This window comes from Pocillopora verrucosa, chromosome 13, assembly GCF_036669915.1.
Source record: "Pocillopora verrucosa isolate sample1 chromosome 13, ASM3666991v2, whole genome shotgun sequence".
Classification (NCBI taxonomy): Eukaryota; Metazoa; Cnidaria; class Anthozoa; order Scleractinia; family Pocilloporidae; genus Pocillopora; species Pocillopora verrucosa.
The window spans coordinates 7042137-7054703 of NC_089324.1; the positions used below are offsets into that span (position 1 = coordinate 7042137).

Sequence of the window (12567 nt, forward strand, 5' to 3'; positions counted from 1 at the left end):
AGCTTCTTTCTTTTGATCTTTGGCTAATTCTCTCTCTCTGCTCATCTGCTAACGGTGGTTCAAATTAAGTTCTAAGTTCTGTTACAGCAGGAACATGCCACGGTTAAGGAGGGAAATAGTAACTATATTTTTCAACAGAACAGGAAGAAGTGTGCAGTTTCGTATCGTGCTTCCTTTGTTCGATCCGACTTTCAAACAAGCTCATGACTCGTTTCATTTTACTACCAAAAACAGCAAATCGCATAACCTCTATTAATCCTTCTTGTCCGAATTAGCCTCGTCTGACCTGAAGCAAATTTTAACTTTATTGAACTTTGGACAAAAGGTTCTGGCTATCATTTTTCTAAGATATGTCATGGCCTGACATATTCCGGCATCTAAAAATTCCGCAAAATATGAAGGGCTATGTTGTCTTTTTCTTAACGATATTATTCCAAATGGAATTAAATTTTAGGAATTATTGATCATAATATTACAGCTACTGCTATCTTCTTATTGATTGCAAGATTATGTCCGACTTTATTGACCCTTTAACTGTTTATTCAAACACTTGAAAATTTCTTTAGTTAGATCTCAACTCAAAAATTGCTCTACAATGAAATAAATAATGTCTGACCTGTAGATGGTAAGTAACAAAGCGAACGTCACAGCAAAACGGCAATCAAAGCAGTTTCGATACAGAAGGTAAGCCCAAAGCAAGGTTCTCAGGACTTGACAGGGCCTATTTTGCCGCCAAGCTCTACACGCAATTACAAAACCATGAATTTCATAAATTACCATTTTCTATCATCATTATTTTTAGACCAAAATGTGAACTAGCTAGCCTCACTTTCTCGAAAAAAAAATTGAAAATATAATTATATAGTTAAAGCTTCTTACGATATTCATAATACTGATTAAGTGCGTTCCAACACGTGGCTGAGAGATTTTAGAAATTAAAGTAGAAAATAAATCACTCTATAAAATAAGCCGATAAAATGGATAACTGTATTATATTTTTGGCAAACTGTAATGCTCACAAAGCATCTCTCCACCCAGGAGTATGAGAGGTTACTACCAGACTGCCTTGGAAGCCTAACAAAATGGTCGGTGATGACGTGGGTTGAAATTTGAAATAGCTATCCTTTAGGGAGACTTTGGCTTATCATTGCTTTAAGAAGGGACTATTAGTTCGGCTACTATGCGCGAAATTCAACTCCTGTTAGACTATACTGAAATGTTAAAATCTATACTGAAACACGTTATTACGCAATTCTTCAGTCTGTCGCTTTTCCCATCACAAGTGAATAATTTTAAACGTAAGGCAGAACAGTCAGGTTAGTGAAAGTTTTTAGCAAGTGGCGGAAATAATATACCTCTTTCTTCGATTTTTTCCTCGATATTTGCAATCAATCCTCTTGTAGGTAATGCTGAACCCCGTACGGTAATGGTTCCAAGAACCAACTAAGGCACACTGAAAGTAACTGAAATTAATAAAAAGGCAGCAATTGAAAATACAGCTAATCATTGACGTTTTATTAAGTATATTAATTTCAGGTATTTTTATCAACAAAAAATTTCCGCTCATGGTAATTTCGGTCAAACCCTAAGTCATACCTGTTAGGATGTATGCAACTGACGAAGACATTTATATGTAGCGGAGGATAAAGCTTATGTGAATGTCAAACACGCGCAAAAGATTTCAATAAGAACTAAGTAACGACAGAGAATCTGTTAAGTTACTGCATCGTAATATAATCGAAATTAAACAATATTGCAGTTTATAAAATGAATATGTAATTCTTAACAGTACCGCAAAGTGTCACCTATAAAAGTAGTATCAGCCCAATTCACCATAACGTCTTAGTAGCTCAGTGGAAATCCGAAACGTTTAAGGCTCGATCCATTTTGAGGACTCATTTTTCGTTTGTCTCGCGACATGACCAAAACATATTTCTTCATTACCGAAACATGTTGGTCTGCTTTGAGGGCCTCTAACACTCTGCTAGTCATTAATAACGATGCTAGGTCTAGTGAGAGCCCAGCGTTTTCTCAGCTCTTACCAACTGAATCTCTTCATTTAGCTCAGGAATATGTAGTTCAATCCCTTTGCATTTGATACCAAAGATGTATTATTTTTAGACGAAGAAGTTTGTTTGATAGAATACATATTTTTGATGGTTTTTTTACGCCCTAACACTAATACAAAGTAATTAAGCAGTGAAATAAATAAGTAAATAAAAATGAAATTGTCTGACTCCTTATGTTATACGTGGACAAGGTCTCAAGAAAAGATTTACCCAGTGCTAAATAATTTTCACGCACAAATTTCTCAATAGAAAAAATGCGCAAGATAGTGGAAAGTACAGCAACGTGTACTTTGAAAGAAACAAATATTAGTAAAATCAGTTACAGTACAGACATACCAGGCAATCGAGCATTTTCGTTCTATTTTTTTCCTTATCTTGGGTAACCATGTAGTAGTTCTATAAACAATAAAAAACCTTTGCAAGCTACTAAGCAAGGCTTTCATGTTAGATTGATTGCCTGAGGGTTTCAGTAAATTATATGCTAGGGTAGGGGAGAGTTATCTCGAACCCCCGTTTGGTAGAGAATTAAACTTTCTCATTGACTATCATGCTTTACAAGGCTGTTGTATATCCTTGGCAGTTTGCGAATGAAATACTGGTCTCTGCTATTAAAATGAAAGACATATTTAATAATACGTGCAGAATATGTCAAATCTTTAGATAAAATACTAGCTCGTTGCATTCAAATGAAAGCTATTAAGGCGTAATTTTTAGGTAATGGCGTTTATTATTCGATGAAGTTGAACCTGTATCTTGTGAGCTGACTATGAAGCATCGGTGAGTATATGTGACAGTACCACACTAACTATATGAAAGCCTCTCAGCAGCACTTTTCTGTATAATTATATTGAGCACAAAGAAGATTTACTACTTTATCAAGTCCTGATAAACTAGGGAGTAAACAGACGAAAACGTCGACGGTATCAAATTGAAAGCCATTACTTTCTTAGGATGGATGAGTTGAACTTAGGAGTTGAACTTCAACTAATGATAAGTTAGTAAAAGCTGTACAAAAAAGTATCTTAAGTGAACATTATAGATTCATCTAGCTAGTTGTTACACATACGTCAAGTGTACTTCTTATTTTATCAGCTTGAGTGCGGAATAAAATAGAGAGTATGGCCTTCAAAGTGCAGCTACGACTTGTTTTATGTCATCGAAGAGACCATAAGTATAACTCTGAGCTAATTCGAAGAAAATGTTACGACTTCCCTGAAACAAAACATACCGGAAATACTCTCATGTGGTGAAGTTAGAACTGTGCCAAAACCCACACCACACCACAATATTCACTAACGACTTTCTTTCTTTGCAATCAAGCCGACGTATGAAAAAAAAAAACCTAACAGATGGCTTGTTTATCAGTGATTAAAGTGACCACAGTGGAGTGCTTTGGCTGTTTGAAGTACTCGGTAAAAACTGTGAAGCCAATAACAACACAACAATAGAGTAGGCCACAAAAAATTTTCCTTTTATTGATGCAAGTAACAACCGCAGTATGACATTTAGTCGCCTCAAGGTAAACCTGTCTTACATGACTGTGCAGAATACATGCATAACCTTCACCATCGTAGTTGACCCTTTGCCTGCGAGCGTTTCGCTGTTTTCCTATTTACGGACCTCATTTACGTAAATCATTGTAAGAAGTGATAAAAACCACGAATTCCTTTCATCCTTGTACAGTTACATCACTGGACAATTCATTTGTACCTAGTACATATATAAAGGTATTAAGGAAAATACGACTCCATCATTGAAGCTAACATTCAGTCCAATAGACAACTGAATGAATACATTTCAAGACAATAAAAATGGTAGTTTTTCGCGGGTGAAACTTAATCAAAGCTCTCCATGGAAAACTCGCAATCCCTGAGCTTGAACTGTTTACTATGACATATTAGCTGATTATTATTCTGCAAAACTAGGTCAGAAACCCTCCGAGTGAGCAAGTGATCATTTAACTAGCTAAAAGTTACCGAGCCGTGAAAGCATTCAACTAAAAGCTACCAAAGGGTTTTCAGTGGATGTTACATGGATTGTCACCACGTTATTTATTATATCTGGGCCCAGTTGTTCAAAGAGTGCCGGACAACGCTATCCAACGGATACATCGGAATCCAGCGGATGATAGTTAACAAGATATACTGCGTCATCCATCGTATAGAGATCTATTTAGTTGATAGCGTTCTGCATCTTCGAACAACTGTGGCCTATTGTCTAGATTTTTTTTTTTAATCTAGAACCAGTTGTGAGCTCACAAGCCTCAGTGGTTTTTCTTGATAATTTTCCTAGCCATTAATCTGTTTTTTCTTCACCAGTTATTGTCTTTTCATATTTAATGACAAATAAAATAAGATCAAAATATAATAAGCGAGTTGACTCGTTTAGAAATAACCAGTTTGATCTCCCGTGTATGGAAGTGTTTTAGCGCACCATTTTGGTTTTCATGTCCTGTCAAAAACGCTGAGAAGAGCCAGGATCGCACTTTAACCCCAAATGTCTGCTGGCGAAAATTGCGTGTGTAATTCTAGCGGGCTTTTCTTTCATTTCCGTTCCCTACTTTGATAAACAAATCCCCGCATGGTTTGGTCCGTAAGGGCTGCTTCATTACCTCAAGCAAACCTGGTACTGCGCGTATTTTCCATGTCCCCGAAAGATTGTAGTAGAAACTATGCGAAAGATTCTTGAATATAGTGCGGATTATTGAATTATTGTAATTGTTATTAATAATACGTAGTGAAAAATGCTGACCCTTTGCATTGAGATCGAAACTCTAGAACGTGATGTAACGTGGGCGTTGTAAACATGTTACGGGCCAAGATCACTTTGACGTGTTTAAGCTGTGGACTTCACGAAAGTCACGTCTATTGGTGCTCAATGGAAGGTTGACTAAGTCAGTGTATGGAAATAGATGAAAGGGCGACTCAGTGATGACCTTAAGGAAACCAAACTTTTCAGTTTTTATAAAGCATGAACAAGTCTCTCAGGAACTTAAAGGGCGGACACTTACGGCGATAATAAAACTTTAATTTGATTAAATCGTTTCCTGTGTTGCCATTATCAAATTGGCATATATCTAAATATGAAAGTAGCGATTTAGAAAAATTCGCAAGCTACACGTGCTAAATCAGAGTCTTGACAAAGTTTCTTGCAATTCGGAGGTAGTGATGCTGCGCAATACTCATAAAAATATAAACGTAAAATTATTCTTTTTAGGCAAATTAGATGTACCACCAAGTCCTGGACACTTTGGAGCAATATTTCCATTTGATCCTAGCTTGCTGTAAATTTCCGAAAATAACGACCTTCGTTTTAGTTGCTTTAGTGGTCTTCTACTGTCCTAAATTTTAGGTATGCTTCTTTTTAGTAGCTAAAACGGTTTTCTTAAGGGAGGTTCGGAAAAGGTTTAGATGCGGAAGTTCCCCTGTACAGCAATACTAACTGTTACTTAAGAGATCTTATTCATAATTTCTTCAGTTACATTAGGTCTTGCTTAGATATGAGCAGAGGGGTATGTATGAACGCTACAGACACAGGGGATAGCTATTTTCCTTGCTACCAGATATTAGGGGAAATATGACCTGATGGGTCGAGTTCGTCCCATTCCTTTTATTTTTATTCATTGACCAAATATAGAACTTCCATTTTTCTTACCAACAATAGATTTACAACTTAACTTTTAGAATCCATAAAGGAAAGCTGAAATCCTGAACTTTTCTTGAGGGTGAAGTCAAGTAGGTATCAAATTGACTTCCTTTTAAGGAATCAAGTATTTTCAAAAACAATCTACCGGAACTGAGCTGAAAAACGTGGTCAAAGTTTATCTTAAGGATGTGTTGAGTGCTGCGGAAAGTCCGACGCTCGTTAAACTTTGTTTAGCACGTTTATGAACAAATTAAAAGAATTTGAAACAATCCAAGATCTTTGTAACAGAAAATGGACTCTGAGCCTAAAAGAACCTTTTTCTTTACCATTATAGTTACTGACGGCCAACACTCATCTTTGTAAAGGACTGCGCTTTTTATGGATATGAGATTACTTCATCTTTATTCTAGGAGCAATAAATTAAACTTCTCGTTACACGTCGTTGAAACATAAGGGCGGGCAAATTTAATTTAGAAAATTACATTAACTTTAAAATTCATTTATAGCAAGGTTAGGTTATAAGCGCACAAAGACTCGAGAAGTGAGATGTTAATAATGGTGTGCGACGACAAGAATCATCTTTAATTAGGTCCGCGGAATCTGAAGTGTTAGCAGACTTGATGGCAGACTTTGTGTTACTGTTTCGACGACGTCGTCTAAAAACCGAGCATTTTGATAGGGGCGTAAGGAAAAATTCAGTTGCAGCCCATAATGAAAGAGGAAGTCTGAAACACGATTACACATAAATGACTAGCGCCACGTCTTCTATAGTGGTCAAATCTGTCACGTGCAATATTCCACGTGTAGAAAACCGAAAATTGTTTATAGCTTGAAGGCATGAGAAGCGAAAAAATAGGGAAAGGATTAATCGAAAAAGACTGAGGACGAGGACTAACTATGGCAAATGTTATAAGGGATTATTTTGGTTTTATCAACTGGGTTGATTATGATAAAATTACTAAGTTATAAGTTACATGATTAAATATAAGAACCCTATATTTGTATAGTTTTTGCACATCACTCGAAGTCATTTAAAACCAAAATCAAACCGCAATGAAATTGAACACCAGAAATAGCTTTAAAATATAGCCAGTTCTAAATCAACTCTTGATGTCTTAAGAAAGCTGGAATATCACAAATGTCTCAATTAGGCTTTTCTTTAAATAACTGGAGCTGTGCTCAGAACTTTCACCAGGTAGTGAACAACGTCAAATTTCATTTGTTCAAATTGAAGATCGTAATTTAAAACAAATTTTAAAACCTTACCTCTTTTTAAAACGAGGACGTCCGCCTTTTGCTCAGGAAGAAGTTTTATTCCTTAGAAAAATCCATAAAAAGGTGTTTTTCCTAATAGGAACGCAGGCTCCTTGTGCTCCGTAACCGTAATTTAATGATAAGTTTAAGTTACATGTAGCGCGCCTTTAAAAACAACCGGAAGTGATTAAGCTATAAAAAGCACAAACGACGGATGTTTCTTATATCCATCGTATATGGCGAAAATCCTAGCTTCCTGACATAATTGATTTTAAAAACTCTCTGATGATGGAAGAAAGCTAACAAAAGAAGATTAGGCCTCAATTTTCTTTTTTCTAGAAATTGGGTTCGGGCAACATTAAATGACCTCGCTAAAAAAATGGGACGTTTCCGAGATGCCGGCCTGCGGGAGGCTTCCGTTACAGCATGCATAGTTTCACGTACAGTACGGGGGGGTTCTAAATTAAATCGCTGCACGTGCGTTTTGACCGGTCAATTGTTATGTAGAGAAGAAAACAACTTAAATTACTTTGCGTATTTAGCTAAGAGAACAAGCAGAATAGCAAGAAAAGGTGGTACTTACAACAGCAACAACAACAACAACAAACGCGATAAACAACTTATCACTATTTGGCTATTCCTGGAGATTATAGGATTAGGGTAATCTATTCCTTTTTCCGACTACAAAAACTGACGAGATCTCAGGATCTGTTTGTCTTCTTAGCCTATGCTTCACAGAGAAATTGCGGTAAATTTCGGATGAAATTTTTTTAATAATTATTATTGTGTTTTACTTCTCAATAACAAGTTTACGTTTATTCCTAAGGGTCGTAATACGATGTACGAGGGGCAAAAGACTGTTTTCCCTACACACCGGACATTAGATTCTCTCTAAATGGTGCGAGTGACTTACGTTAAATGCAAATTTGGAGCTGACCATTCTCCTGATACAATACAATACAACGTGTATTAGGCAGATCTTATATCAACAGAAAACGAACTTTAGTGGTAGATGTGCTAGCCTCAAAAGAAGGAAAACTGTCTTTTTAATGAGGAAGAGACTCACAAAATCTTCTGCAAAATTCACATTTCTCGCCGTCTCGTTCTTTAGTCTTGTTTATTTCATTTTGACTTCCCGTGTCACGAAGTCTCGCTTAAACCATTTAAAACACTTAGTCCTCAGGATCGCCAAAGTTTCTTCCTTTCTTTCCTGAAGGGAAACGTTACTAAGCTTGAGCAGCTAATCAACATGCGCAACAAGTGTAGAATGGTGTACCAGCTTGGTTCAGTTACGCTATATTTCCTATTGTTCGGCTTCAAAACTAACTAAATCAAATCAGAAAAAAAAAACAAGAGGACCCAGCAAATCACTGCCTAAATCCTGAAAACTTTTGTTATCTACGATTTCGTCGGTGAATATTTTGAACAAAACGCCAACTTAGTAAGGTGAAAAACCAACAGAAGTTGTGTTTAACCGCTTCTGAGAGAGATTTATAAAAATGACACATTGATCTTAATGATAATAATAATAATAATAATAATAATAGGACATTTATGATGCGCAAATTCCATAAAATGTTCAAATGCGCATGACAACTTGTCTTACATTCAACAACCATTTGAGTGTCATAAAATACAATGTATAGTTGCCGTAACACTACACCGGCTGTTGTTTCAAAGGAAACCTTTCATTCACGACCTTCTTTAAAAATTCACTTCCAGCTCAAAAGTTTTGAAGTAAAGAAGAGAAAACGTCGGAACTCGCCGTTACCAGGAGAATACCTCAACCCCTCTTGCTGTTACATAGCCTATGTGCTGATTTCATGAAAAGATAGTCACAGGATTTACTTTTTACTTGATCTACGGGATCTCGTATGGTTTCATTCGCTGTAACACAATGATACACGTGCACGCCACTCTACACCAATTCAAACAAAATCAACAAAATCACACTGAGATCAAGTCGATTGTCCTGATCATAGCTGTCGATAGCTTTTATCGAAAAACTCACCATTGAGAGTTTTGACCGGCATATCAACTATTCTCTTACAAAGCTCTTTATCTTTGATCGACGTTTAAAATGCTAAAAGTAAGCGAAAGACTACCATTGCAATCGAATAAATACGAATCCAAAAGTGCGCCAGATTCAAAGGTTTCAATCTAATGTAAGAGAATTCCTAAAAGTGCACGAGAAACTAACGTGACAAGCAAATGCACGAGAAACTAACGTGACAAGCAAATGTAAGACAATCTCAATAAAAGTCAGCCTATGACTGCATATGCCCGGTGATATATAGTTGTAGAGCGTTGCAGTAGAAAATTAATGTGATGTAAAATGCAGAGGGGTCAACTAACAACTCATGTCGATGCCAAGCTAAGCGTGTGACAAAAGGAGGACTTGATTGGAACAGAGTTTTCGCACTGGTCAATTAACGGCCGGAGATAGGGCAGGAAATTAAAAGAATAGGTACAAGTATTAAACGTGCATCAAACTAATTTAAATACAAAACCTCGCCGCATCGTACGCTCTGCGTACCTGGCACTATGGATTTTTACTCCTCTCTAATCCTAAGGTTCGAGCCCTGGCCGCGCCAACTTTATTTTTTTATTTTAACTTTTTTCTTTTCCTTTCTTTCTCTTTTGCTTTTTCTACATTTTTTTAAATTTAAATTCTTCTTCCAAGGATATGTTAGACACCTTTCAGGGTAAACGCACATGTGCGAAGGTTTGACGACGTAGCTCCAACGTTCAATCAATAACAATGTCGAAATGCAAAGGTAATGCCCTAAAAAGACAATTTAACTAAACCCGAAAAAACCGAAAATGAATCTGAAGAAACCCGATCAGAGGTCATCGACGGAACTGAACCACGACAAATCAAAAGAAATGTTACGAGTGTTTCAAGATAATCCGCCACTTTGAAAACCGCGAGGGACTTGGGGGAAGATTTACGGACTTACGGATTTACGACGTCACAGTTTCGTTAGGAACTTACTCCATTTATGCTTTTATCAATTATTCGTTGAACGTGGACTGCCACTTAGGCCGAGAAACACGTGATTTAGTCATCTCGGAAGAAACAGCTATCTTCGTATTACTTATATGAGAAATGTAAATTCTCGATTAACAGACAAATTAAATTTTACAGCTCAGTAGAAACTAACAGACTCAAATCACTACCCATCGTCCTTGACCTCTCACACAACTGCGCTGTCGGCCTGTATGACTTAGAAGTCTGAAAACGAATATGTTAAAATGTTCAACACACCTATCCTCCTTGAATTGCTTTTCGAAGAAGAGACAAATTCAATTTCAAAAATCCATGAGACGTTTTAGACAAATTACAAGCCGTTAGACCCTGATTATTAGGGTTCCTCTTCCATCTTCCCTTCCCCGCACTTTTTCCATCTGTCAGAAAACAAAAAAACAAACAATGAATATATTCCAGTCACGTTCAGATATAGTTCCTCCTTTTAAATTTCCATAACTCTGATCAGTATTTGTGTTTCCGGGCTGTGCCATTGCGCACTCCCTTTTTTGCCCAAGTGCAAATAATTGACCAAGAAATTTCATTTTAATTATCTAAGTTGAAAGTCAATCAAAGAAGGCACCCTCGCCTTGCGCACAAATTAGCACTCTAAGGCCGAGGGTGGAATTAAATGTGCGGCACTGATAATGTGTTAGATATGAAACTGTTCTCAATTATACTTGTCACCTTACTATTAAACTCTTTACGCCCTATCATCAGTATGCATATTCTCTTATTCTATTCTCTAGACAATTTCTAAGGTGCTAACAAGGATCATTTATTAGGCCTTATTTTCAAGCAGGTAATAATAATTTGTCAGGCCTTATTTTCACCACTGCTCAAGTAGTGTTCATTATTACGATGATCGCTTTCACATTCACGTGTTTATCCGCAGTTCATATTTATGATTTTCAGATATTCTCAGTTGTTTAAGGATAATTTGTATAACAATCAACAGCTTCGTTTGTTGGTGTTTCCTTTGTCCACGGCAACATTCTCTGTGTGATTCAGGAGTGTAAGGAGAAAGAGATGCTAGTCACCCCAGCGGGAAAAAGGGTCAATAACATGAGAATTCGGAAGTTAAAAGCCGAACGTGCGATTACATCTTTTAAGGACAACCCTAACGTTAGACACAAACTAAAGTGATAGAAATCGTCCAACACATCTTAGCAATATGGTCATGTTCCTCAACATTTGACCGCCTGAGTTAATTTATAGCGAAGACATAGACCGAGAGAACACTTTCATATTTTATTCTTTTATTTGTAACAGTTGTCCCTGGACATTTAAAGATTATTTCCTCTCGCACGACTCAAATGAAATTTATTTGAGTTTCATTCTGTTTCTTCAGAGCAATCAGAATTAATTACAGAAGACGAACAACACTGTTGTTTTCGAAATTCTTGGAAATCTCAAAGGCTGTCTACGGATATCTTCTTTTATTGTGGAGTAAAACCGATCGTTTTAAACATGACGTTTGAGACTGTCAAATTAGTGATATCAGCTAACTTAAGCTAATAATATAACTAAGGAACAAACGGGATGGCCTGCTTGAAATTTTCTTATTCAGATGAAAATTGAGACCACGCAGTAAAGCGGAGGATCAAATTTAGTTGGTTGAATACAATCTTATTTGTTCTTTCATAGATGAGTATCATCACATGATTATTTAATTGTCTACTTCGAAGAAAGAGCTAGTCTGATCTATTCGAATTCAATCTGTAACACGCTCTGCTATTTAAAATTAAATTTCCTAATTACTTTCTATGAATGCGCTACTGAAATGAATCTGTCTTTTCTTTTAAAAGAAACATTTGTACCTGTACTGTATTTTGTTATATGTTTGAGTTTGAAACCATTTCAGAACACAGGTATCTCAGCCATACCAAAATAACAGATCCACTCCATTGTTCGGAATTCGTTTAAAGCAATTTCGCAAAATCATGTTGCGGTTTGGGAAAGCTTCGAATTGATCAAAGTACTGGCTTGACTAGCAAAAACTATTTAATCTGCAGCAGGAAAAATCAAATCTTGCGCTCTAGATAGTTTGTGAATTATCTACCTTAGCCTATAAAATAATTATCCGTATCAGTAGATAAGATTTTTGTTAACTCAAAACAGGAAGCTTATTTCAAATGATTTCCATATTTTGACATACCAGGAACTAACATGACAAATGTTTCTTATTTAAATCAATTTTTTCTTTTATTTCTACAACTGGTTAACCTGACTGATATATTACTCTTTATTCTATAGTATACACACATTTATCAATTTATTTTAAGAAAAGCGTCTTAAACAAGATTAAGGCAGTTTTATGAGAAACGTCGCCTGAATTTCGGAGCCATAAGAAATTTAACGGATATCCCTTAATTTCTTTTTAAGCACGTGATGCAAGTTACAAATTAATTTGTGATCCGAAATGCATCGTTTGTGTTTATCCTTTATTCAAATGTGACGTTATCAGTTGGCCACGATCTTTTACTTAAAACTTTCTGATTTTCTTTGTTAAAATGATCCAGTTTTAAACCTTACATTTCTAAAATATTGAAATTTTTTAGCATTTGAGAG

The 12567-nt window shown here is 36.2% G+C and overlaps 1 protein-coding gene across 1 annotated transcript in view; it reads right to left on the reverse strand.

Moving 5' to 3' along the window:
* Window positions 1-7105, reverse strand: part of LOC131773773 (doublesex and mab-3 related transcription factor 3, truncated) — a 36143-nt gene extending 29038 nt beyond the window's left edge. The window contains exons 1-2 of the mRNA XM_066160844.1: window positions 6981-7105; window positions 1356-1463 (exon numbers count right to left, since the gene is read on the reverse strand). The gene's annotated coding sequence lies outside the window, so the exon portion shown is untranslated. The remainder of the gene's footprint in view (window positions 1-1355; window positions 1464-6980) is intronic.
* Window positions 7106-12567: the final 5462 nt, after the last annotated feature.